Source organism: Cupressus sempervirens, chromosome 7 (assembly GCF_028749045.1).
Source record: "Cupressus sempervirens isolate cs-2001-9-10 chromosome 7, ASM2874904v1, whole genome shotgun sequence".
In the NCBI taxonomy this organism is placed as follows: domain Eukaryota; kingdom Viridiplantae; phylum Streptophyta; class Pinopsida; order Cupressales; family Cupressaceae; genus Cupressus; species Cupressus sempervirens.
Window position 1 is genome coordinate 433023346 of NC_143124.1, and position 15367 is coordinate 433038712.

General features: G+C 36.6%; 1 non-coding gene across 1 annotated transcript; it reads right to left on the bottom strand.

Annotated features, from left to right (window-relative positions):
- Positions 1 to 3077: 3077 nt before the first annotated feature.
- LOC149547405 (small nucleolar RNA SNORD36) lies at positions 3078 to 3151 on the bottom strand. The gene has a single exon (XR_016355028.1). It is a non-coding gene; the product is annotated as a small nucleolar RNA SNORD36 (small nucleolar RNA).
- Between the last annotated feature and the right edge of the window lie 12216 nt (positions 3152 to 15367).

Here is a 15367-nt window from a genome sequence, read left to right on the forward strand (position 1 = left end):
ATTATAACATCCATTATTACAAAAGCTTGCCGATCCTCCACACATGCCAAAAGCATGGGTACTTAGCCATCTGCAATCCCTCTTGGCCACATTCACATGAGTGTGTATTTATAGAGATTCAATTTGCATGGGTCTAGGTCCCAAAAATCATCCTCTAGCATGCAGTTATCCATATTGGCTCCAACTTTAGCACTGCCTGATAACCGTCTTTAGAAAGATACATTTTGTTGTCAGTTGTAAAGTTTTTCCAAGTCAATCTCAGATTTGCGCAATGGTGATTCCTGAATAAAATAACTCTTGGAAACTGGGTTTTTGTCAGCCAATTCCGAACTTAAAGAGTGGGTTTGTCTTGATCATAATCGAACCCTAGTTCCATGGCCCACTGGGAATAATATGACCAAACAATAAAATGTATTCTTGATGATGGATCTTCACCTTGCCTGATCTTTCCAATCTCAAATAATTTTTCTTTCCAACGTACACCACTTAAGGAGTCCCTTGACAGTATTAAAAATATTTTTATATTAAAAGTTTAGTTCATCTATTACTTGACCTTTGCTTGGGCAGGTTTAAGTTTGAAAAGTTCGGGACATTACAAATGAAAGGGAATAGTTAATCACAAGTAAATTTTGATCATAAAAAATATGCAATTGTAGGAACAAGTAAATGGTCCTCATTAAATACTGAAGTTTGCTGTTAACAGTGATCCCCATTCAAAACTTGGTATCGTTAAGGCAGTTGATCTTTCTCAAAGAAAAAAATAGAGTACTCTTATGCTGGGTGTGTGTGTAAATTGGATGTATGAAAGAATGCTCTTTACGTTTGGACCACAAGGAAATCATTATTTGGTTCACCTTACTCATATTGTATGCTAGTAATCTTATTAATCAAAAAAATTCTGTAGTAATTGGTGATTTGACTAGGTTTGCAATCATCAAAAATTTTCTGTGGAAATTCCCTTTCTGTGATTAAGTTTGCAGTGTTGTGAAACCAAGCATCTTCCAGTAAGGAGTGAAAATGAGATTTGGCCAATAATTTCGGAATTGTTGATAATCCATCTGGTAAACTTATTAACATCAGGAGTGGGTTAACAACTACATTTTGAAACTAGTTTAAGTTTTCTGACAAGCCACGACGCCAAGTGAAGATATGTTTCCTAAAACCTCACTTTTGAAACGAGGGTAGGTTCTCTGATTTGTACACCATCAATTGAAAAAATCCAGCATTCTTTACTTCGTTTTTGAATTTAAACGGTCTCAATCTCACACAGTTGCTATGTTTCCTTCCATATCAGCATGTTAGACAGCAGTTCGATTGCCTAATTACAACTCAAGCTGCTGCCAATTGTTTCCACACTCGAATGATCTTGGCATTTGATTTTGCCTTTTTGGCTTAAGCCAAAAACGCTGATTGCATTCTATTACAGCTTGTTGGTTCTCCCAATGCTGTTCTGTCCTCTATTCTCTCAACATACCCATGTACTCCCAAGTTTAATTTCTCCTCAACCAGCTGTAGTAGTCTAATGCAATTTATTTTTATTATAACCAGCTGTAGTAGTCTAATGCAATTTATTTTTGTTATAGGAAAATAATGAATTAGAATCATTTTCCAAACAGCTATTGTCTAAAAAATGAAAAAGAAAGGTCCCATGTAAGGGGCCTCTTTTTTAACAAAAAAGACAATGAGTTGCTTGAGATTTTTTAGTAGTTTAAGTAGTTGGTTCCATGAGTTAAGTTTTATTTTTTAAAAATAGACTATGATTTGCTTGAGATTTTCTAGTAGTTAGTTCCATGAGTTTAGTTTTATTTAAAATTTAGGTCCATTTAGGAAGCTGGTGGTCTCATGAATCTAGTATTTGTCTTCTAAGAACCATGCAACAAAAAATCTATTTAAAATTTTTTTTCCCAAATTATTTTTAATACAAATTGACCAGAGAGGTAATGGATTCATATCAATGAGAATTACTTGATTTTCGAAAGCTAATCCTCCTCGCACAAGGTTAAGGTACGTTTATCAGTCAATCACGAATCATTCATCTTTAATCTTGCAAAGAAAAAATCATTACAAGCTTTGGTAAGCACACTTAATTATTCGCAACTCCTCTAGGCTTTCGACCATGATAAAGTTTTCTCCTATTTAAGGAGCCTTTAGCGACCGAATCTAGTCATAGTCTCTGTTTTTTTTTTTGCCGTTATGTTCTGTAGGTTGTAGCACTGTATGTCTTCTTCAATTGTTAGTTTCCTTTAGTTGTGAGTGTTGTATTCTTAGGCATGGACACCTCTATACGAATGAGCTCTTGGTTTAGGGAAATGTCGTTTTGGGGGAGATTAGCGATCTGAGAATTAGGAAGATGGTCAAGACTAAGAATGGGTTAGTTCATAGGGCTATTAGAGTCATTGTGCGAGAGGGCTTTTCCAAACCAATGGACAAGCCTAAATACAATTCTGACATTGTTGCCATGTTCATTGCCAATATTCTACACATTGACATGGATAAACTTTCTTTAAGAGACTTTTGCAGAGTCGTCTTCAAAGATTCAATTATAAGGGAGCCAGATTTAGTTTTATAAAACATAGATGGTAATTGCTGAAAGGACAGGAAATTACAAGAAATTGGATGTTTCTGCTGGTGGCTATTAACACTCAGATTTGCGTTGACTGGCAAGGAATGGGTTGGTATTTGGGGAAGGAAGGCCTCCATTAGTCTGGTAAGCAAGGATAATTTTTTTGGTGGGTAAAAGTCTAGAAATGAATAATCTTTTAGGTTCCTCTCTATATAAATCTGGCCTCATCGTTGTTTCCTCCATCTTTTCTTAGATCGTGTATTAGGAGTAGGGTTGAATTCCCTCTAAAGATTGGTTATACTATTTGCCAAAGTATTTTTGGTTTTAGTAAACTTTTTTGGATAATTTGCTATACTTCCAGGCTTAGTAGCCTCATTTTGGCTGGCTTACTGTTCTGTATAGTTGTAGTCATCTAAGTTCTTGTTTGGCAATACACTCATCCGCTACGTAAATCCATGAAATCTTAATATAAATATTATGGTATCAGTTTTGTCCAAATGTTGGAATTATTTTAACTGAATAAGTTTTAAAATGGTCGTGTACTTCATAATGGCAGTTCAACTATAGCAATTCCTAAAATCAGTTCATATAATATTATATGCGGGTTTATGAAACCTGCTTTGCTCTCTTCTTGTCAATATCACTTTCACTAGCTCGTAAGGAAGGTGGCCTTATATTCGGATTCTCGATGTTTCAATTTCCCAAACAGTGCTAAGACTTGAATGTAATCATCGGAAGACCTAATTAAACAAGTCCGGTCTTGAGACAATGTTTCTGATTTTCTCCAACTTACAAATGACATCAATGTAAATGATCTATTACTCAGATTCTTAGATTCAAATTACAGATAATAAAATTTTTCTATGTCGAAACCCTTTCAAAAAGCAATCCCTAATCTAATTGACAAATCTAAGACATAATAAATGATTTTGTTTTTGGTTAAGTAAAATAAGTTTTAACGGGTGCCTGAAACTCAATGGTTTACAAAAGATACATACATTTAAGTCCTGAACCAAAACTACCATCCAAGAAACAACATGCTAAAGAAGGCCAAGAGACCCTAACAAAAAAAAACCACCTCTAAAAGAGCAGGCAAGCAACAGGTTAAGAAAGGACCCGAGACCTCGTTCAAAACAAACCATCAAGATTTACATTTTGGTCCCATCTTTTGAGAACGTAAAGACATATCAAATGAAGGCATGGATGATTTTACCTTTTTTCTTTTTATTGATGTCCATCCATCATCCACCTTCCCAGTAGCCTTCTACCAATTAGGACAAACATCCCCACAACCACCCCCAAACACACTTGCATCAGGAGAAATATCTGCTCAAACAATATCAACAATAGTGTTCTGAACAATAGCAGAAAAAGGGACAGTAGCACCAATCTGAATTTGAGCCGCCAAAGGGACAACATTCAAAACAACAATTTCAATAGTAGAGAGAGGGACAACAATAACATTTTGAATCACTGTCATAGGGACAGTGTTAGAATCAACAGGGTCAACAATCAAATCCTCCAGCAAAGAAGGATCAATTTGAGAAGAACTATCCATCCCATCCACAACCGAGGATACTTTTTGAACTGTGTAGTTCCAAAAACCCCAACCACTAAGAAGGTGATTTCTTCGATCTAACCTTTTTAGAGGAGCATCGTGCAGTGAGATGACTAGTCTTGTGACATTTCCTGCATTTGAAGGGAATTCCCTCATAATCAAGAAGCTGAAGCCAAGACCAATTTGGAGAGGCCAACATAATCATTTCAGGGAGCCCTTTGGAGACATCAATCTCTATAAGAATGTGAGCATATATTGTCCTAAACACATTGGAAGATCCTGAATCAACCAACAAGAAGTCCCCAAGGGCCTCCCCCATAGCGTCTAGGACTGAATCCAACCAAAAGTGAAAGGAAGATTTGATAGCCTTACCCAAAAAGAAATCTTATTAAAGGATTCAGTAGTTGGGTGAAAATCTTATACTAAGGTTTGGCCATCAAGGGGAACCTCTCCTCCCAAGAGAAACCACAACACAAGATGGAATTTCTATCTTCAACATTAACAAATTTCACAATAAAAAAATCCCTTGCCATAAGGTAAATTTGAACTAGATCCGAGATGATAGGTTCCCAATATTTGAAAATCCAAGCATGCAGATCTGAAAGAGAGGGTCAGAAACCCCTAAAACGAAAAATAGTAACTGTAGAGAGAAATTCGCCTCATATGTAGAGATTTAAAAGCACTAGCAGGTTACTTACAGAGACAGGCACAATGGAATGGATCCCCGATTTCATAGCTGGACCCCCAATACCTACCTCATAAGCAACCACATCAGCATAAGAGATTGCAAATTACCCCACAGTAGCCCAAGACTTAGCATCAGGAGAATGGATAGCCACTACAACATGAGCAACAAGAACAACATCCACAACAATCCGAGCCGCTGTAGGGGGCGAAGAGCTACCACTGCCGCAGCCAAAGAATGAACAACACCCACAACACTGGCCAGAGGACAATGGGTGGGAGAAGACAAAGATTGAAAATCAGCCTGGACAGCATGAGAAAGATCAACAAAAAAACAATGAGCAACAGGAAAAGCAAGGGCAGCCGGAGGACTTGCATCATCAAACCAAGCCACAGTAGGTGGAACATCCACAACCGCACCTAGGGAACAAATATCCTCTGTAGAAGCTTCTAGTAGACGATGGGCAGGAGAGACAAAAGTTTGAACAACATGGTGGGTGGGAACCTCATGGGAGCAGGAGTGGGAGCCATTCCAGTTTTATTATAATAAATAATTTTGTTATTTGCTTAAAGCATTAATAATCCTTTTGAAAGTCATAGATAAATTAAAGGTGTCACTAGAAAGACATAATGAAACATTAATGGGACATCAATCAATTGAAAAAGAAACACACAATTGTCCATTTAGTGCTAACATAAGATCTGGAATAAGCGTGACCTCTCAAAATAAAGATAGAGATAAATTGTAGAAGATATTAATATAAGTCTGGAACTATATTAAGATCAATTTCAAGATAATATCTTCATAAGTTTTTTAGGAGCCTTAGATAATATGTCTCGAATTATTCTTAACAAAAAGATGAAAGAACTACACTGGAGATTATATTTTAATTTTTTTTTGGGCTAATTTTACTTGTGAGATAGCTTTGTCTAAAGAAGTTACAGAGAAATACGAAGGATGTAAGGCTGAATCATCATAAAAATATGATCAAGTCCAGATAAAGGGATCATTGGCTAAAGGGAAGAGAAGCTTCCCAAACCCCCCAAATAGTTTGGGGCAACTTTGTACGGATCAAAAATCAATCAATTACCTAAACTCTTTTTAGAAGACATGCCTTTCAAACAAGAATTGGAAATTGGGGCATTGCCTCTTTTATTTTCTGTAATAATAAAAGACTTGTCCTAGGCAAGACTAGAGGTTTTCTTCTATGTTCTTTCTTACCAATGCCTATTTGGACAAAGATCTTGTATTCTTTTCTCAAATTTATATAATATCAAGGCTTCATATTTTTATCGATAAAAAAAATCCTAATTTACTACGCAACTTTTAACTCCACCAAATTTTCATCGGCTTAGTATGCAAGCCTAATTAACAAAAATGGTACATGATTTCATAAGTTGTTTTTGAATTAATTAAGCAACCTAACAAGGGTGCTGCCTAAGGTATTTTTTAGTGGCTAATATTCATCAATTGGCTAATTTTAGAAATTTTTGGTTGGTAATTTGGCTAATAATTTAAGATTTAATACAATTTAAATCGCCAGATTTTTTAAAATTTTAGCTCTAAAATATTTAAAATCGCTCAATAATTTATTTTATTAATAAATTTATCTTCAAAGATTCGCCGTAATATTTGACATATGATTAGATTTGATTCACCTAAATATTATATATTATTGGAGAAATCTAAATTAATTCATCAATAATTATCATAATTATTAGTTACTTTACAGATATATCACTAATATTTAGTTTTCACTATTGATTTAAAATATAATGTAATGATCTTCATAATATTCGAGGAGTTAAAAATATTCAATTTTCATTTATAAAATTCTATGGCGATTAATAAATTTATATTATTATTGAGATTCACCAATATTTTCTATACAAAATTTATGATTTGAAAATAATTGCCAATATAAATAATATTTAAAATAAAAAATTTGAAAGATTCGTGAAAGATTTTATTTTTGAAAATAATGAAAGATTCACCAATATTTTATATCTTTTTTCTGAGGGGGGTTTCTTATATGATCAATACTCAAAGGCTAAAATACAAGCCATTGACATAGCATAGACAACAGAACAAGTGCTAACAAAGATAGCAAAACGTGAAGCATAAAAGCTAGAAGCCTTTCAGATGAAGTTTGAAGAACATCACATCACGTGAGAAGATGGCTGAGAGTTTGAAGAACACTTCCTTCTCCGATGTTTGACAAATGTCTAGATGATGCATCCTTCAACTCTTCAATGAAGAAAACTCCACTAGAGTAGCTGTTAGTATAATGACCAGAGTGCTATAGAAGTTGAGCATTGACAACAAAAGCATGGTAAAAAGATAATAGGAGAGGAAAATCTCTTGTGAGTAGAGGGTTCTACACTTGAAGTAGCAGTTGGAGCAAGACCTAGAGCCAGATGAACATCATCCAAAGTTCATCCTTAAGCTCCCCAATGAAAGAAATTCCACTAGAGAAGTTGTTAGTAGGGTGCAGTAGAAGTTGAGCATCAACAACAAAAGCGTGGTAAAAAGATAATAGGAGAGAACATGTTCTTGTGAGTAGAGGGGTCTGCACTTCAAGTAGCAACTGAAGCAAGACCTAGACCTAGATGATCATCATCTAGTGTTTCAGATTGGGTCTCATTGCCTTCAACCTATGAATCCTAAGAGGAGGAATTAGAACCATATTCTAAAATGTAGTTACTCAAATGATGCTAACTTGGGCCATTCCACCAAATGGAAACACCCTTGTGACACAAAGGAGTACAATCAACCACTATTTTCCCAATAGAAAAGGAATGTTAACAAAAGAGTACACTTCCATGGCCTCTCCCCAACCATGAGCACCACAAATCTTGGAAGTGGTGAAGAGGTATCCATCTCAACACGATTGTAGACAAATGTAGAACGACTCACTGTAGGCATAACATTATTCACCTTTGTGAAGCAACCAAGACAAATTTGGTATCCTCAAAGCAAGACATCTCCCAAAAATGGAGCAGGAGATTAGGAAGATGAACTCACACTAAATGCACGCTGAGTGGTTCAATGAGATAGTTGTGAATAATACTATCCAACGTTTGGTTGGAAAAGGAATGAATCCCACAAACCCACAACTTGTTTAAAAACGAATCATGATCTTCAAACAAGGCGTGAGAAGCAATAAAAAACCCCTTTACACAAGGGAATAGTTCGATGGGTCATCAAGAACTAGTGACACAACAATGTAAGTCTAGTAGAGAGGGCCACTAAGTTGTCTTTTTTTTTTTCTTCTTCTTATATTTACCTTTGTTATTCTAGTTTTCTTTCACTATACTATCTTTTTTTAATAGGTAGGTGCTCATCTTTAGTGAGGGTGGTGTATGTGAAACTTCAGAGCTGGACTAGTATGAAAAATAAGGATCTCACTGAAAAAGAGAACAAATGTGCTAAGGATCATAGTTGAATGCATGTGAACCAAATTCTTGTATTGACTATTGTTTTCGTTTTGCAAATAATGCATGATTTATACAATAAAACCACTGATGAAATTGAAAGAGGTGTTAAACGTTGACCCACACTTCTTCCTAGTTAGTTTAATGAAAATAGAACATGCAATGATAACAAGAGAAACTGAAAGTTAATGTTGCACTAACACCCCTACTTAATTCTAACTACGAATATGAAAGGAAAGATAAATTGGAGTACCCTAGTGTGAACAAAACCACCCCTCAAAACTTTGCATGTCTATTACTATGATTCAAATATCTTTTACCCCAAGATGACCTTGTAGAAAGTGTAAAATGAAAAGAAGTGACATGATAGGATCAAATATTTATCTACATATGCATTCAATGGTAGATGCTGAAAACTAGATGTAGAAGACAACCTATAATCATCGAATAAAATTCCTTCCTTTAGGAAGAAATAAAACCAAATACAAAAGCAAGAGTGCTTCCGATTTGGATAAGAATTGGGTGGAAGTGGAATCTAAATATATGACGTTTCCTTTGAAAGTTGCTCAATGCTCTCCAAGTTGGAATTGAAAGTTGTCATAGTCACATCAGACACTATCGTAGATGACAATTTAGAATATGATGACCAATTTAGATTAGAGTTCACAAGAAAAAGATGACCCCTCCAAACATTTCTCAAATGGCTTGCAATGCTTCGGTGTGACAAATGTTGATTAGATAAATCAGGCACCATAGAAGATTTATGTATAGTGACCATAGATTTATGGTGATAGTTGGACCAATCAGAATCTAGTACTATTCTGGTAGAAGAAAATATAAGAAAAGAGAGAGTAAGAGGGTTTGAAGATGTGCTCACACCATCAAAATGAAAAGAATAAACTCCATAAGAGCTATTAGAAAACATGATATGGAGGTCCTCAACAGTGTCTTCAAAGTTGGTAATGCAAGAATCTATAAACATGGATGCAATGTATGGTAGAAACATGTCCTAATGAACTATATCTAGAAGACATAAATGATCCTTTTACAAAGAATCATTAGAAGCTTTCAATAAGCAAATTTGAATTCTAAATAAGCAATGGGTGCATATCAAAAGGATGTGTCCACATAAGATGGGGCAACAAAAACCTTAGTATCATCCATATGAGCTTAGTCATTCAAGGAAATATAACTTTTAAATCAACATCTAACATCTCCATATAATTTTTGGATGACTATCCAAGCAATCATTGGTCACTTAATGTTCTCTATGTCATGTAGAGCATCCTCTGAAATTAGTAATACATAATAGATGCTAGACTATGTCAAAAATTGTTAAACATGCATTTTTCTTTTTACAGTCACCTATCTTAGAAACATGTCTAAGGAAATAGGGTAGTAGATCCTTCTTAATGCAATGATTTTTTAAACTCTTCTTTCTAGGACAAATAGTTCTCTAAAATTATCTTGATAATAGAAACATGAAAATATTTACCAAATGACATGATTACCTCCCAAAATAAATTGAAATTTGTCATTTTGTAATTAAAAAAAAAAAAATCTTCAGAGACACATGCAAGTGAATGGAAATTCTATTTTGAAACTGTTGAAGTTGATGAAATCTCAACCCCATAGCTCCCAAGAATCACTGTATGCAAACACTTATCACATAAAGAGAGGAGAAAAGGTAGGAGGTGTTGGTGTTTGAGAACGCTAGAGGGTTTTCAATTATCCCGATGAGAAGATGACACATCTAGGGGTAGCTAACTCCCATTTTCAACACATCATTTGAGATATCAGGCCAACTATAAGGCTTGACCCTGCTTCTACTTCAGGCTCTGCTAAACCTAGGCGGGTGGACCTCAGATTCAATCAATATGGTACCAGTGCAAAACATATTCCTGAATCTCACAAAGCAGATACAACCCTTATATCTCCTAATGGCTTATGAAATGACACAGATCTACAGTAGCTAAATGCAAATCTAGAATATTCACAAGTTGAGTGAGGGCATTCTATTTAGGTCCTGTAACATAAAATGCAAAGATGATTTTGATTTTGATTTTATGTGGGTGGGGGAAAGCGGATGAAAACCATGCATGGACAACAACTTAATGACCTTGTATTTGATTAGTGCCTGATCCATTGGGCAAATTCATGAATATCCCTCATGCATTTTGATATCTGATACTTATTCATATATTTAGATATATGATCTATCCATTCACCTTGCAAATAGACATCAATGTTCATTTCAAATCTCATTCTTACTTGATATCCTTCTCAATAAACCTACAACCCTGTTGAATCTCTGAAGCATTTACACAATTCCTTGAATCATCAACAACAATGAAACAACATACAGCCTTAAGGGACTGCAACTATGACCTAGGCTCTTTGTTCAAAGATCATAAAACATCACAGCTCAACTGAGAATGGAGACAAGATTTAACATGAAACTCAACCCTTGCTGTTCTTTGTATTAATTTGCTTGAAATATACATGAAAATGCATGAAATTAACTCACAAATCACCTAATAAACCAAACTGTATAATAACGTATGCTGTCATACAAGAGAGAAAATGGCGGGAATGAGAAACTGATGGGATGGCAAGGGGTATCACAGCTAAAGCAAGGCTTCATGGTCTGGAACCAACACATCCCAGATCTTCCATCCAAAATTCATCAATTCCAAGGCCAGTTCTACTAACTATCTTCGTTCCAAAGAAAGCTTTCCAAAATTCCAACTCTTACAATGAAAGAAAGAAAGAATGATATAGGCCAGATGGATTCCCAGATCTCACATGCAACTGCCATCTATCCACTTAGAAGTCCATCTCCTACAACTGAAAAGACTCTCTCTAACCTCTCTCTTCCATCTGATTTGATTTGATTTCATCAATATTTTGTAACAAACTTCTAAATATCTGAGTTCAATGATGAAATTCTTTGAATCACCAAAATATTCGATCACTTCATGAAGTGCTAGTGAAATTCCCATTTGACTGACTTAGATGTGATCAAGATCGACCCCAACTATATTTTCACCATACTTTACCCACATTCAGGTCATTACCTCACTGGAAATCACAACTGAACTTCAATACCTAAATTTGGTTGCAATCTAGAATTCTGAAAGAAAACCTCCTGTAGCTTGAACCAACTACTTCCTGTGTAAAAACCAACTACATAATCAGAAAATTTAGATCCTCTCGATTTCGGCGATATATAACATCGCCTATTTTTCCTCTCAGAAACCCCCAGAAAGTCGATTTGAAAATGACTCCCCTGCTATAAAACCCAAGTTTGCATTTTAAAATTTCAAAAATTTAAAATTCTCTAGAGTTAAAACTTTAGAATAAATGCTCTTTTGATTTCAAAATTCTCAACGTGCACCTATTTTGAAAAAACAATTAAAAAAAAAAAAAACCATAAAAAGAATTTTTTTCCCCCTATGCCTCCATCCGTGGTCAACCCTCTGTTGACTGATGCCACGTGGCAATGTCTGATTAGCTGCCCAACTTGCCACCTCATCATCTCTGCTGGCCTTGCACGTCATCGCCACACCATACCATTCGGGCACTGCCGCCACGTGGCGCATGCCCACATTCCCACATTATTTATCCCTATAAACGCTTTCAAGGTCAATTTGAGTACCATTGAGAAATTTGAGCCCTATAAATGCTTTCAAATCCCAATGTACCCGGCTGTCAAGTTGAGGCCTAAGAGGTGTTCAATGCTTCTAACACCTTCCATTCAGCCTGTCTAAGTGTTCCATGAAGTTAAATTGCCGTTCTGAGCCATTTCGTAAAGTCTTGTTTTGAGCTAGTTCCAAATTCACAATTCTGCCCAAGTGTCAAAATGTGTACAATAGCCCAGTTTGTCTTTGAATATCTTTTACCCAGGAATGCGTCATGGCCCGCAACTTTGGGGATGTTTAGTATGCATATCAAAGAACCTATGTTCCAAGTTTCAAGTCATCTTGAATCTATTTGACTAGGTTTTGAATCCTTCAAAGTTGGTCAATTACTGTTTTTGTGCATTTGCAATTTGCACATAATTCTGGGAAGCTCTGTTTGAAAAGTTATAAATTTTGACCAAGTGACCAAAATGCTAAAATTCCTTTTGCATTGCATTGTAGACGTCAGAGACTTGTTATGTTTCAAGTTTCAGCTTATGATGAATCCGTTTGCTCAGTTTTCGAACGCGATTCAAAATAAAATTTCTAACTTTTTATTGGTGTCATAAAATGCATATTGATTGGAACTCTTGTTCGTGATGTCATAACTTGAGATTTGGGATTGGTGAGATTGAATGGATTGTACCTTTGTGTTGTCTTCCAAAAATGATTTAAGTGTGCCAGTTTGCAAGTCACAAAAAATATGTATGCACACTTTTCTAGGTCATTTCCATTTGCAAAAATCATTATCTTGCCATTGTTTAAATCTGTGAAATCCAAGTAGCCTACTTTGACTGCTCGCCATTTGCACCCAATTATTCGTCATGAGCCCAAATTGTATATCCATAATGTCCTCATGAAAGAGAACCAATGTCCCAGTTTTCATTTCCCCATGTGCTCATTTGCCCAGTTTTTCGAGCCAAAGCTGAACCTAGGTTATTTTTTTTTAACATGTTTGCTTGCAGGTAATTCTGGGAAGGCAACTTTGACAGTCAATATTTTTTGACTGAGAAGTTGTCATGAGACGAGATCTGATAGGGTGCAAGAATGCAGAGCAGAGATTCAGTGTGTTCAATTTCAGAGCTCGGTTAGGTGTTCTGTTAAGTTTTTAAGGCTAGTCAAAGGAGCTCCTAGCGCAAATTTTACAGTTGGCAGAAAGTGATAAATTGAATTTTTTAATGATCAGTCAATGATCAAATTTGATTCTAATTAGTTCGAGATGATCAATGGGTTAATTTGATGGTTTAGTTGTTCGAAAATGAATTTTTTTTAAGCCGGATTCACTTTGGGGTCCGACTGATTCAATCAGGTAGAGTGAGTCAAAGCATGAAAATATGTTTGATATAATGATTTTCAAAATTTTTCAAAAAGGGAACAAATAAAAGAAGGCAAATCCATCCACTTGTGCAGTTAGGAGAAAACCTTGCACAGTAGACAAAACCATTAGGCATCCCACGCAGGCAACTAGAAAGAAGAAGTTGCAAGTAAAGAAAAAGCACTCCGTAGCAGGATTAAGGGAAGTAAAGAAGAAAGCCCTTGTGTTAAACAAATGGGAACTCATGGCATGGACAAGGTTCAAAGTTTGTGCGTTCCTTGCAAACATTTTAAAGCAAAGAGACTCCGCACTCACCAAGCTCTAAGGGTCCATTTAGATAACTTGCAACATTACCATGTTATGAGAGATTTGGTATTGCAAGGAAAAGACCTTATTCAATCAACCTTTCGACCACAAAAGAAGTTACGCAGGTCTAAGATAAGGAATCCGCAGCTTGCAAATAGGCAACCCACACTTGAAAAGAGCAACAGTCCACGCCATGTGTGGGATCTGCAGCAGAAAAGAGGAAAGGAATGCTAGATAAAATTGAATTGTTTGAGATGCCGAGAGCAGTATCAACGCACAAGAATGAAAAAAATGTAGTCAATGCCGATAAGAGAGATCCACACAGCAAGAGCATAGCCCACGATGGAAAGAGTGGATTCTGCACATTGAGAAAAACGAAAACAAAGTTCATGAAATCTAAAAAGAACCCACGACTAGCAATGAGCCCCTCTTGCATTCGACCAACAACCATTGTGCTTGTTCTTCTTCTTGGAAGGAACAGAGTGAAGAAATCATCAACCAGCCTCTGCCTGAGACTCTTAGGGGGTCGAATTTGGTGGGCATTACAAGCAACGCTAAAGTTAACATTATTAAGCTTTATGAGAAAATAGGAGGACAAATATTTTGCTTTGAAGTGTGCAAACAGAAGATCCGTATGCCAAATACACGGTGAAGAAGGCAGAGAACCATGCATCCTAAAGAGCACTTCCATGTCAAATAAGGAGGAAAAAAGTTGCTACCTCAAAAGGAGGAGTCAACGCATTCAAGGAGAGTAAGGTGAGAACAGAGAATATGAAGGCCAGTGTAGGGAAAAGCAAACCCATGCATAAAGGAGCATCCACATCTGCAGGAAGCACCACGAGCCAGGTTCAGAGACGCCCATGCAATGGAGAATCCGCCAGATGTTGAATTTGAATGTGTTGGGGTAGTTGAGCACAAAGTAACCCGTGCTAAAATGTAAGGAGGTGACATTCTTTACAAGCCGCAATCAAGTAGGATATCCAGCTGTAAAAAAAGGCAATGCTTTCTTACTAAAGTCGCTAGTTTGAAATAAAGCAGTAGCAGAGGCGTCACACAGAAAGAAGCCGCTACATAATCAAGGAGGCGCCGTGTTAAAATAGAGACCCTGCGTAAGAGGAGTCACTTTATGTGAAGTCATGAGCACATCATCAACAAAGAAAGTAGCTCCCACACATAGAGGTAGGCCCAAAGCATATACAAATAGAGGAAAAGCAATAGAAGATTATGGAGGAGATGCATTGCAAAGGTAAAAAACCATGAAGTCATTTTATCCCACATGGGTTGTGGAAGAGAGACTTTAAAACTTTAAATACATTTCCACTCATAGAGTAAAACGTCTTGAAGATGGTGGTTTTTTGGAAGGCACTCAATGCGCGGGGGTCCCACTGTGATGTCAGCTGGCAGGATGCCTTAGTCAAATTTTGGAAGAGAATGTCGCTAAAAATAGTGATGCATCCAGATTTTTCCACGTGTACAGATCGACCATGCTCGCATTTCTGCAAAACAAAGATGCAAGGAAGATAAATATTGTGGGGAAGCGGGCATGCAACATGTGTCAGTGGGGCCCGGGTTGGGAGATGATGTGGCAGGCTCCGTTAATGCGCTAAGGTAGTGGTTGGGCAGCGAATGAAAGGCTGCCATGTGGCGAGGAAAAAACAATTGATGCGATGATGTGGTGCCCAAAATGGAGGTTGAAGGAGATGCCACCACGTGTTAAAGATCGACGGTATTCGCATTCCTGTAATATGGAGTTGCGCAGGCATTGAATAATGTAGGATTGCAGGCATGAGCCACGTGTCAGCAGGCCCGCTCAGTGGTGATGTGGC